This window comes from Ruditapes philippinarum, unplaced genomic scaffold (assembly GCF_026571515.1).
Source record: "Ruditapes philippinarum isolate M1 unplaced genomic scaffold, ASM2657151v2 ctg5636_1_1_1_1, whole genome shotgun sequence".
Lineage (NCBI taxonomy): Eukaryota > Metazoa > Mollusca > Bivalvia > Venerida > Veneridae > Ruditapes > Ruditapes philippinarum.
The window spans coordinates 38,678-50,690 of NW_026857749.1; the positions used below are offsets into that span (position 1 = coordinate 38,678).

The 12,013-nt window shown below is 35.8% G+C and overlaps 1 long non-coding RNA gene across 1 annotated transcript; it reads right to left on the reverse strand.

Annotated features, from left to right (window-relative positions):
• Window positions 1-1,242: 1,242 nt before the first annotated feature.
• On the reverse strand, window positions 1,243-6,837 carry LOC132750834 (uncharacterized). Its single transcript, XR_009628606.1, has 2 exons — window positions 5,480-6,837; window positions 1,243-5,327 (listed from the first exon to the last, which is right to left on the reverse strand). It is a non-coding gene; the product is annotated as an uncharacterized LOC132750834 (long non-coding RNA).
• Between the last annotated feature and the right edge of the window lie 5,176 nt (window positions 6,838-12,013).

Genomic DNA, 12,013 nt, shown 5'->3' on the forward strand with positions numbered 1-12,013 from the left:
ATTTAATGTAACTACTAACCAGTAATGATTTCCAAGATATTTTTACTTACGCAAATAACAAATGAAATAAAATCATTATCATTATCAAGGGGAGCGGTGTTTAAGGTGTCTGCCTCTCAACCCAGAGATCATGGGTTCGAGCCCTACTCGGGTCACGACCATGTTTCTTCATACGACACCAGTACTGGAAGTACTGGCAGTACCAGGAAGCGGACTCGAAAGTGATCTCTTTTCATCTATTGTACAATGTATATATTTACCAGTGGTGGCGCGATAGCTCAGTTGGTTAAACCACTGATTATCACTCCTGAGGTCCCGGGTTCGATCCTAGGTTACACCCTTGGGATTTTTCAGAGACACTTTCAGTGTTTCCCACCTACCTAGAGGTGTACTGGTAAGAAATCCAGGTAATCCTCGCATGTATCAGTGCTATACACTGGGCATGTAAAAGAACCAAGCGGTCTATTCAATAAGAGCTAGGGACTGGTTCCCGGATTCCCTTGTATCTCATAGCTGTCTCTTTAATGTATACAATGTATACCTGCTTAGAGTGATCGAAAACGATTTTAAAGCAGTATGATGTAGAAGTAGAAGTAGAAGTATTGTTTTATCTGATATTTATTAATAAAATGAAAGGAATATTCTATTGTTATTATTAGAATTGCATCTTTATGTATAATGATTAATGATAAATAAAATTGACAGATGATATGTGTTAGATGTACTGTAACCAAACTAATTAAGTGATCAACATTCCTTTTTTGGTGAAAAATCTTATTGATTTGTAACGGAATCTGTGATATACTTATCGTATGTCCCAGACGGAATCAAACAATTTATGTACTTTAAAATCGGGAGGAACCGGATAATAAAAGTGTGATACAATTCGCAGGCTGTTATGTTGTATTGATGATAACAAGATTCAAACTATTCTCCTATTTTATTACAACAATTTAATACATGTTGTTAAGACCAGAGCTCAAGTGAGAAAAACCCAGTTATCAGAGAGGCATGGTCATATATATAACATAGCATTAATGAATATCAAGCAAAGGGAAGTAATCCCATTAACTATACAACTAAACATGTAAAGAGTTATCTAATCTTGATATCATAACACAGGCTTCTAGTTAATATCACCGGACAAATTGGATTAACTCCATACTAGACTGGAGCACTCACCTCTAGGTAGATATATAGTCGCTTACAGAAATGACGATCAATTTAAATCGACAAATCTCGTTGTTGTTTTTTTGTTTTTGTTTTTTTTTTTGCGCTGATTCTTACATTTTTTCAATCATTATCATACATAAAATCGGTGTTAATACTAGTTAATTTATTTAACATTTGATCTACTGCTTTCTATATTTCAATTCATATTTAAATAATTTCATAAGTAAAGATCTTCATACAGACGCTGTGGTAAGAAATAGTAAAATTTAAATTTAAAAAAAAATTCTAATCCTTTTTCTGATTTTAGGGTTGTGTACATAAATAGAATTCTTGTATGATGTAATTTTATGTGATGTCTGATTGTAATGTTATATTTGCTTTTAATCATTTAATGCTTTCTTACCCATATTTATATGTGCTCATAAATCTTAACTGTTTTACAGAGTCTTTCATAAATGTACATTGATCTTCTTAATACTTTTATATAATTACTTTTATACATATTGTTTGTTTGAATTGTTACAGGATAGTAAGTTATGTCGGAAAATAGCTTATATAGCTAATGTTTATATGTTTTTATGAAACCGACTTTAAATAAAGATATCTTATCTTATCTTTATCATGGCTATCAGTGTGAAACATGTAATTTAGGTTAATATATGCAAGGTCACTTTAAACTGATCAAATGTAGAGATATTGTCCTAAGTATATAGATCTATATCTCCTACACACATGGAGGGATTTTAATGAAACTTCATATTCACCACTATGAGAAACAGTGTAATGCGCATAAACCAGGTCTATAGGGTCAATATTAAGGTCACACTTCTAATGCCAAATGCTTGTCAGGAGTGTTGCATGCAAAATTAAGGCCATTAAGCAAAGGTCAAGGTCATACTTAGGGGTAAAACTTCAGGTAAAAAATGAAATTATGTAATCAGACCATTTAGTCATCATTTATTAAAGCGATTGTAACACATACAGTCAGTGTCGGATGTGATACTTGTAATTAAGGTCAATATAAGCAAGGTCAAGTTCACTTAAAGATCATAATGAAATATAAAAATTTTTGTCTTGAGCGTATGTTTTACACGCATGGAGGGATTCTAATGAAACTTCATAGAATCTTTCACCACTGTGAGAAGCAGTCTGGAATGCATGAACCAGGTCACTTCACTCTTGGTTTAAGGTCACACTTAGAGGTCAGTACGGAGCCGAACTTCAACATTCAACAGGGGATTATAATATCACTTGGCACAAATGATCACCATTTTAGACCTAATCCAGGTCCCTGCTACCAAAGTCAAGGTCACATAAAGATGTCAAAGTTTGTGTATGGGGACCATTTTAGTTATCATTATCTGATGGACTGTAACACAAATGATAACCATCATTGATGACAAGTGTGACACATGTAATTGTAAGGTCATGGTCACAAGAGATGATAAAATATCCAGATATTTTCCGGATATTGCCCAGAGCATATATCCTATATGCATATCTATAATGCCCACATCTTTGTCAGAGACCTCTAAGTCTGACCTTAACATTTAACCTTGAGATCTGGTTAATGCACACGACTCTGCTTCTCATAGTGGTGAATATTTCTATGAAGTTTCATTAGAATCCCACCATGCATGGAAGAGATATGCTCTAGACATAATTTCTGTATTTTATCATCTTTAGTGACCTCGACCTTGCATATATTAATCTAAATCACATGTTTTACACCATTAGTCATGATAATGACCATTTGTGTTTCAATCCCTCAAATGGTCAGAATACACATTTTCATCTGAAATTTTACCCCTATGTGTGACCTTGGCTACAGGGACCTGAATTTTGTACCCAACACTCCGCCTTACAACCGTGAAAATTTGTGCCAAGCTATTTGTCCTCCCTCTATGCATGTAGAAGTTTTGCTTTGGGACAAGTATTTTTCAAGTGTGACCTTGACCTTTTTTTTGTTTGTTTCATTTTTTACGCCTTTTCCCAACAGTATTTCAGTCATATAGGCGGGTAGTTTCCTAAATATCGTTCTTGGAGAGTTACACCAGTACTAGACTACCTTTCTTCTCGCTAAACTACCAAAGCATCTCCCGGGGATCGAACCAACGCCAGAGAGGTAACTGGATTAGAAGTCATCGACTCTAACCCCTCAATCACGGAGGCGGTTGCCTTTGACCTAGTTCACACACATGACCCTGCTTCCCATAGTTGTGAACATTAGTATGAAGTCCAATAAGAATACCTCCATATCTGTAGGAGATTATGCTCTGAACAGAATCTCTATATTTTATCATCTTTAGTGACCTTGACTATCATTTTTAGTGTCCTTTGCCTTGCATATATTAAAATCCCTCTATGCAAGTTTTGCTCAGGATAAGTGTTTTCAATGAGCTCTATGTGTGACCTTGACCATTGACCTAGAGACCTGGTTCATGTGTGCGACAGCTTCTCAAAGTGGTGAACATTTCTATGAAGTTTCATTAAAATTCCTGCATGCGTGTAGGAGGTATGCTCAGGACAAAATTGGACGCTGCCAAACCGCCTGCCCGCTTGGAGGGGGGGGGGAGGAGAGGGGGCTATAATAAGACCTTTTTTCAAACAATTGTCAGGAACTTCAGAAAGTGCCGTTTTTATAACACTTAATCTGCAATTGTAGAAATTTAGGCCGCTAACTTAACAAAAACAAGAGCTGTCACAGGAGACAGCGAAGCTCGACAACTAAAATACTGGACGCAGTAAGGAAGACAAAACTAGAACTGCCACTATCATGGCGTGAATACCCCCGCATACCACTTTGTCAGAATCAACAGTGGCCATTTAGAGCTCAAGAACAACCTCCCTGCCAAATCTGAGGTTACTAAGCCAGTGCATTGCTAAGTTATGTATTCTACATGCTTCAAATGTGAAAATGTCAAAATCAATACATTGCGGACAGGACATTCTTTAGCAATTGAGAAGAAAAGCTTTTTTTGTCAAGGTCCCTGTGACCTTGACCTTTGACCCAGTGACCTCAAAATAAATAGGAATCACCTTATAGTCATGATCAACATCCATGCCAAATATGAAGACTGTAGGTCAAAGGAATCGTAAGTTAATGGGTGGACAAACTTTATGAAGTCAAAGTCCCTATGACCTTGACCTTTGATCCAGTGACCTCAAAATCAAAAGGGGTCATCTACTAAACATGATCAACATCCATGCCAAATATGAAGACTGTGGGTCAAAGGAATCTTAAGTTATTGGGCAGACAAACTTTTTGAAGTCAAAGTCCCTGTGACCTTGACCTTTTACCTCAAAATCAATAGGGGTCATCTACTAATCATGACTAACCTCCATTCCAAATATGAAGAGTGTGGGTCAAAGGAATCTTAAGTTATAGGGCGGACAAGGTTTTTGAAGTCAAGGTCCCTGTGACCTTGACCTTTGACCTGGTGACCTAAAAGTCAATAGGGGTCATCTACTAATCATGACTAACCTCCATGCCAAATATGAAGACTGTGGGTCAAAGGAATCTTAAGTTATAGGGTGGACAACCTTTTTGAAGTCAAGACCCTGTGACCTTGACCTTTGACCTGGTGACCTCAAAGTCAATAGGGGTCATCTACTTATCATGACTAGCCTCCATGCCAAATATGAAGACTGTGGGTCAAAGGAATCTTAAGTTATAGGGCGGACAAGCTTTTTGAATTCAAGGCCCCTGTGACCTTGACCTTTGACCTGGTGACCTCAAAATCAATAGGGGTCATCTACTAATCATGACTAACCTCCATTCCAAATATGAAGAGTGTGGGTCAAAGGAATCTTAAGTTATTGGGCGGACAAGGTTTTTGAAGTCAAGGCCCCTGTGACCTTGACCTTTGACCTGGTGACCTCAAAATCAATAGGGGTCATCTACTAATCATGACTAACCTCCATGCCAAATATGAAGACTGTGGGTCAAAGGAATCTTAAGTTATTGGGCGGACAACCTTTTTGAAGTCAAGGCCCCTGTGACCTTGACCTTTGACCTGGTGACCTCAAAGTCAATAGGGGTCATCTACTTATCATGACTAACCTCCATGCCAAATATGAAGACTGTGGGTCAAAGGAATCTTAAGTTATAGGGCGGACAAGCTTTTTGAAGTCAAGGCCCCTGTGACCTTGACCTTTGACCTGGTGACCTCAAAATCAATAGGGGTCATCTACTAATCATGACTAACCTCCATGCCAAATATGAAGACTGTGGGTCAAAGGAATCTTAAGTTATTGGGCGGACAATGTTTTTGAAGTCAAGGCCCCTGTGACCTTGACCTTTGACCTGGTGACCTCAAAATCAATAGGGGTCATCTACTAATCATGACTAACCTCCATGCCAAATATGAAGACTAAGGGTCAAAGGAATCTTAAGTTATTGGGCGGACAAGAAAAAACCGACGGACGGCCGGACAGCCGGACGGACAAGCTGATTCCAGTATACCCCCCTTACAACTTTGTTGTGCGGGGTATAACTATTAAAGAAAAATCAACTAGAAGGGTTTTTGTCACAAAAACATATGTCTCCAAAAACTATGTATGGTCACTCATGTGAAATTTCATTGAAATCCCACCACAAGCTTAACTGTGAAAGCCAGTTCATAGCTCTGACCGCCATTTTGTGCAGCAAAACATTCAGGTGACATGCACAACTAGGGATGGTACTGATCACTCCTGTAAAGTTTCGTTGAAATCCCACCAGTAGTTTGACCTGTGAAGGGCGGACAAGATTTTTCTATTTTTAGCTCTGGTGGCCATTTTGTGCAGCAAAGCAGAACGTGTCGGTGATGTGCACAACTATGGATGGTACTGATCACTCCTGTAAAGTTTGGTTGAAATCACACCAGTAGGTGTGACAGCTCTTGTTTTGTGAAGGGCGGACAAGATTTTTCTATTTTTATCTCTGGTGGCCATTTTGTGCAGCGAAACGGAATGTGCCGGTAATATGCACAACCAGGGATGGTACTGATCACTCCTGTAAAGTTTGGTTGAAATCACACCAGTAGTTTGACCTGTGAAGGGCGGACAAGATTTTTCTATTTTTATCTCTGGTGGCCATTTTGTGCAGCGAAACGGAATGTGCCGGTAATATGCACAACCAGGGATGGTACTGATCACTCCTGTAAAGTTTGGTTGAAATCCCACCAGTTGTTCGACCTGTGAAGGCTGGACAAGATTTTTCTATTTTTAGCTCTGGCGGCCATTTTGTGCAGCGAAGCGGAATGTGTCGGTGATGTGCACAACTAAGGATGGTACTGATCACTTCTGTAAAGTTTGGTTGAAGTCCCACCAGTAGTTTGTGAAGGGAGGACAAGCTCAATGCCCCGACGGACGTACCAACTTTTGATATTTAAGATGCAAATCAGCTTATAAACTACACCTGGACCTAAGTCCATAAGCAAAATTAGCTCATAAAAACAAAAAAATAGCTCTTAATTTGAATTTTATGAGTTTTTGTTCTTTATTTAACTTAGGAATGAAGCTCATAAATATCAAATGTTTGCTTGGCCGGACAGACGGACAGATAGACGGTGAAGGCAAAAACTATATGTCTCCCAAAAACTTATAGTAAAAAAAATAACATTGTTAACATAAATTCCACGATCAAGGGGAATAATTCAAGAAATAGTCACGCTAGAGTTATGAACCGCTAGAGTTATGAACCTTAAAAAGTAAAGTGTTATATTTCTTAAAGAAAATTTCAAAGGGAGATAAATCTGAATATATTGCTTCAAGAGTTATGAACCTTGTCACATAAGATATGGTTGATAATACGGAAAACATATTTGAAGTTTGAGGTAGATTATGACCTTTAAAACTAAAGAAGTTATAGTAAAACATAACTTTTTCAAGTACAAAACTCTGTGTAAAATGCACAAGAAATTGAGCTGGTCTGATCAATCTTGTAAAGTTTTATTGAAATTACATCAGTGGTATAACAGGAGTAGTCAGGACAAATTATAAAATTAAAATCATTAAAGGGCCAAAACTCTGAGAAAAATCAATGAACTGAAAAATGTTGATGAGATGCACAACTAAACATGGTATTGATCATTCCCCTATACAGTCAACTACCGTTATCTCGACATCGCTTTTCTCGATATTTCGTTATCTCGATGAAATTTTGAAAGTCCTGATTTTTTCCCTTCTTTATCTATATTGGAATTATTTGTTTATCTCGGTATTTTTATTTCGATATTTTCAGTATTTTGATGTACAATTTCAGCCCCAACAGTTATTTTCACACTGTTATCCTTTGTTTATCTCGACTTATAGTTTTCTTTCGTCTGGTCCCTATAGACGTGTGAAAAACCCAAACTTAATGATAATTGCTCAATAGCGCGTGTCATAATGATGATTATGTTTGTAACATGTTTAGCTGTTTTTATAAAAGTTAATCTATTTAGCGTGTTGATTGACTTATGTCCAAAATGAGGAATTTTATGTTCTTTATAAATATTCGAACACTGTATCAATTCATTATGACTTTAAATGTAAATGAAATAGTGCAAGTATAGAAACGCTATCGTTGCAATATTGTTTCACAACATCACAACCAAATCAATCAGCGGTCGAACAACATCGAGAAAGACCCGGGAGGATATCCGGATCAACCACCCTGAAAACAATATTTTCACTATATTGGTGTATTACTGAGTAAACCTCACTATGTGTTTTTATCACAGAAACCCGTATTTCCGCTGGTAAACATCCGCTTATGTTACTTTGTTAAATATTGACTAGGCCTATGAAAACAAGACATGGGGATATCATAGTTTATTTGACATAAGGTATGCACATGTCTTTTGTAAAAATCAGTTTCTGCCTTATTAAAACCCTTATATGTTTATTACGACATTTCGTTATCTTGATATTTTAGGATGCTCCAGATGACTTCGAGATAACGAGAGACGACTGTATTTTGATGTAATTTTGATGTAATTGCACCAGTATTTTCTGTGCAGCTTGCAACACAAAAAACACCTTTTTATCCAAGGGCAATAACTCAGCAAACAAGAGCAACCGTCAGGCAGCAGCAACGCTCAACTTTTTACGTTTTCTAAAAACAAACAAATAAACGCTTTAAACAAATCTTTAAAAAGAACATTAAAGAAAAAAAAAAGTTTTCCTTCTGGAGTAGTCTGGACAAATTTTAAATAAAAAGAATTAAAGGGATATAACTCCGACAAATATCATTTAACCATAAAAGTCGATGAGATGCATAACTAGACTTGGTACTGATCATTCCTGTAAAGTTCGGATGAAATTGCACCAGTAGTTTCAGACGGACAGACAGACGGAGAAGTGATCCCTTTATGTAGCCATTACTCCATAGAGGCGACACAAAAATCTCTAGTATTGTTTTTATTTGTCTTCCTTTCAGACTATAATGGTGGGTCTGGTACAAGGCAAAATTTATGCCAAAATTTCTTTCAAAGTGCATAAAGCTATATATATTATCTGCTGCAAAAAATCTTGTTTGAATTTTAAAAGTGAATACTTCAAATATGCTTATATGAAAGAGAAATGGAAGTGTATTGCCTTTAAAGCGGATGGCGCAAACACGAAATTATTCTCTAAATGGTTAAAACCGTACTTTAAGGTTAAACAGCAGTATAATATTTTGTTGCCGAACATTTTATTCTGTTTATATACAATATTCATGTGTGTTAATTTACAGAGACATTCTATTCTTGGGAATCAACCATAATATTATTGAAACAATACAATTTTACCATTGATTTTTTTTTTTAAATATTTCATACGATATAGCTTTATACCCTTTAGTTTAACAATAGCTAGAAATATCCATAAAATAAAACTTTATATAAGTCATCAGTATGTTTTCCAAATTTATTTAAACATGCTCGGTTAAACTTTCATTTCAAAATGCAAATAATTTGACCCAAGGTAACTGGAATTTCAAGGGACTTGGCATTTTACTTCGAAAGAAACAAATTCCAGCAACTTGGATCTGCTGCCATTACGTTAACATTCGTACATGTATATACATGTGTCTAATTGATTTATTATGTCCAAAGTAGTAGGTTTGTTACTGTTGACAACAGCAATGCTTGAAATGATGGTTAATCACTTATAACTACAAATTATAAATGAACAGAACGGTATTATTTAAAATTAAATACATCTGAATATTAATAGTGAAACATAAACCCAAACATTTGTAGCAATGATATAAATGCAAATCAAGTTGGTCAGTATTCATCAGTTATAATATTAAGCACATGTTTACAATAAGCACTCGTGAAAATTCATTACTATAGAAGTACAATAACTAAATGAAATGAAAATATGTTGGACTTTAATCGACAGGACCAAAAACTCCTTTGACTAAAAAGGAGTCTTAGTAAGTCAAAATTTGACCTTAAGCGGAGTACAAATACAAAGATAAAGAAGGAAATTTAACGGGAATTTATAAATTCTTCGACTAACATGGAATTTTGCGTAAGCCATAATGACTTATTGAGAGTCAACAGTATTTAAAATGTGAATTCATTCATGAAATTAGTTTATGTGATTTATAACACTTTCAACATTAATATAAAATCTGACATACCTTGTCATTTCATATAATTATTGAGGATATTTGTTTGTTTTTATGTAAAGACTCTTAAAATAATAAATAAATGTTTTTACTAATGTCTAGCACACCATAAGAAAAAATATCACTCCTTCAAGCTGCACGCTAGATGAGCCAAAATATTTCAAGAAAATCAATATTGAGACAAATGCACTAAACTTTTAAGAAAGGTAAAAACATTCAAAATACAAGTTATATTTCACATGTTATATGCGGTTAACACCGATTTTGCAGTATTTTATTGCCATATTTCTACTGCGTTACTAACCACAGTAACTTGGGCTGTTTTTGCATACCGGTATGTTGACCACTTTTTGGTAACTTTCGTGGATTGTAAGTGCCAATTGCAATATGTAAATTACTTAATTTGTTCACCTCATATTATTTTACTTTTAAATATATTTCCAAAATTTTCATGAAAATTAACATGAATCTGGAGGCATGCTGCTTTAATGAGAAATAAAGTATCTTTATGTGAAAATAAATACATTTATCTAGTGTCATATCAATAATGCCTCCATTAAAATAGTTTCAATTTCAGAATTCTAGGATGGAAATCAAAGTGCTACATCACAGTCCAATCTTGTTTGGGTTTTATGGTACATCAACAAAACATATGTATACATTGTGTCAATTCAAACTGTAATATGATTTGCTATCACACTGACATTTTCTAAATTATCTCTTAACTAGAAATGTGTCCATAGGACACGGGTGCCCCCACCGCAACACTGTTCTGTCAATCTTTTTACTAAGTCAAGAGAAATAACTCTACAAATACTGGATAAATCCACAAGCGAAACACCAGGTGCAAATCTAAAATATGCTGAGCAACCTGCCTATAAGGTTTATTGACTATGTCAAATCCTTTTTGAGAAACTTGCGACACAAGTTGAAAATTGCAAAAATTTTCTAAGTGAAGGGCAATAACTCTAAAAAAACTAAATAAATCCAGACGAAAATACCTGGTGCACAACTGCACATGCTAATCAATATTCCTGTAAAGTTACATGACTCTAGGTCAAATACTTTTTGAGTTATGTGCGACACATGTTGAAAATTGCCAAATTTTACTAAGTCAAGGGCAATAACTCTGAAAATATTAAAAATATCCAGACGAAAATACCCAGGTGCACAACTACACATGCTGATCAACATTCCTGTAAAGTTTCATGACTCTAGGTCAAATACTTTTTGAGTTATGTGCGACACAAGTTGAAAATTGCAAAATTTTACTAAGTCAAGGGCAATAACTCTAAAAATACTAAAAATATGCATAAGAAAATACCCAGGTGCACAACTACACATTCTGATCAACATTCCTGTAAAGTTTCATGACTCTAGGTCAAATACTTTTTGAGTTACGTGCGACACAAGTTGAAAATTGCAAAATTTTACTAAGTCAAGGGCAATAACTCTGAAAATACTAAAAATATCCAGACGAAAATACCCAGGTGCACAACTACACATGCTGATCAACATTCCTGTAAAGTTTCATGACTGTAGGTCAAATACTTTTTGAGTTACATGCGACACAAGTTGAAAATTGCAAAATTTTACTAAGTCAAGGGCAATAACTCTGAAAATACTAAAAATATCCAGACCAAAATACCCAGGTGCACAACTACACATGCTGATCAACATTCCTGTAAAGTTTCATGACTCTAGGTCAAATACTTTTTGAGTTACTTGCGACACAAAAGTGAACGGACGGAAGGACGAACAGAAGGACGGACGGAAGGACCGTCCGGCCTAAATGGAATAAAGGGCCATTTCTTTTGTTATTTTCTATTGTTTAATAGGGGGCCAATGGCCCCTTACTCTATTGTTACGGAATGAACTCTATTGTTCTCTTTTGTTCTGTTTACAGTTAGATGGCCCTCTATCCCTTTTCGGTAGTGCGGACAGACGGACGGACGGACATGGGTAAATCTAAATGCCCGCCACTAACGTGGGGGCACAAAAACATAATAACATACATAAATATATGAAACAAAACTTCCAGAAAATGTTCAAACCCTGGACAGCAATTGAACAAAAATGGGTCAAAGACAGAAAAGGCCGGGTTGCATTTGTACACCAAATATCATGAGGCTGTGATGTTACGAAAAAAATTTCCATTGACCCATTAATGTCGAAAATTTAATTCAGTAGGTTAAAAGGAAGTGGATTAGCTACACACCTAAAATCGAATCCCACAGTATGGGACCATGTGTC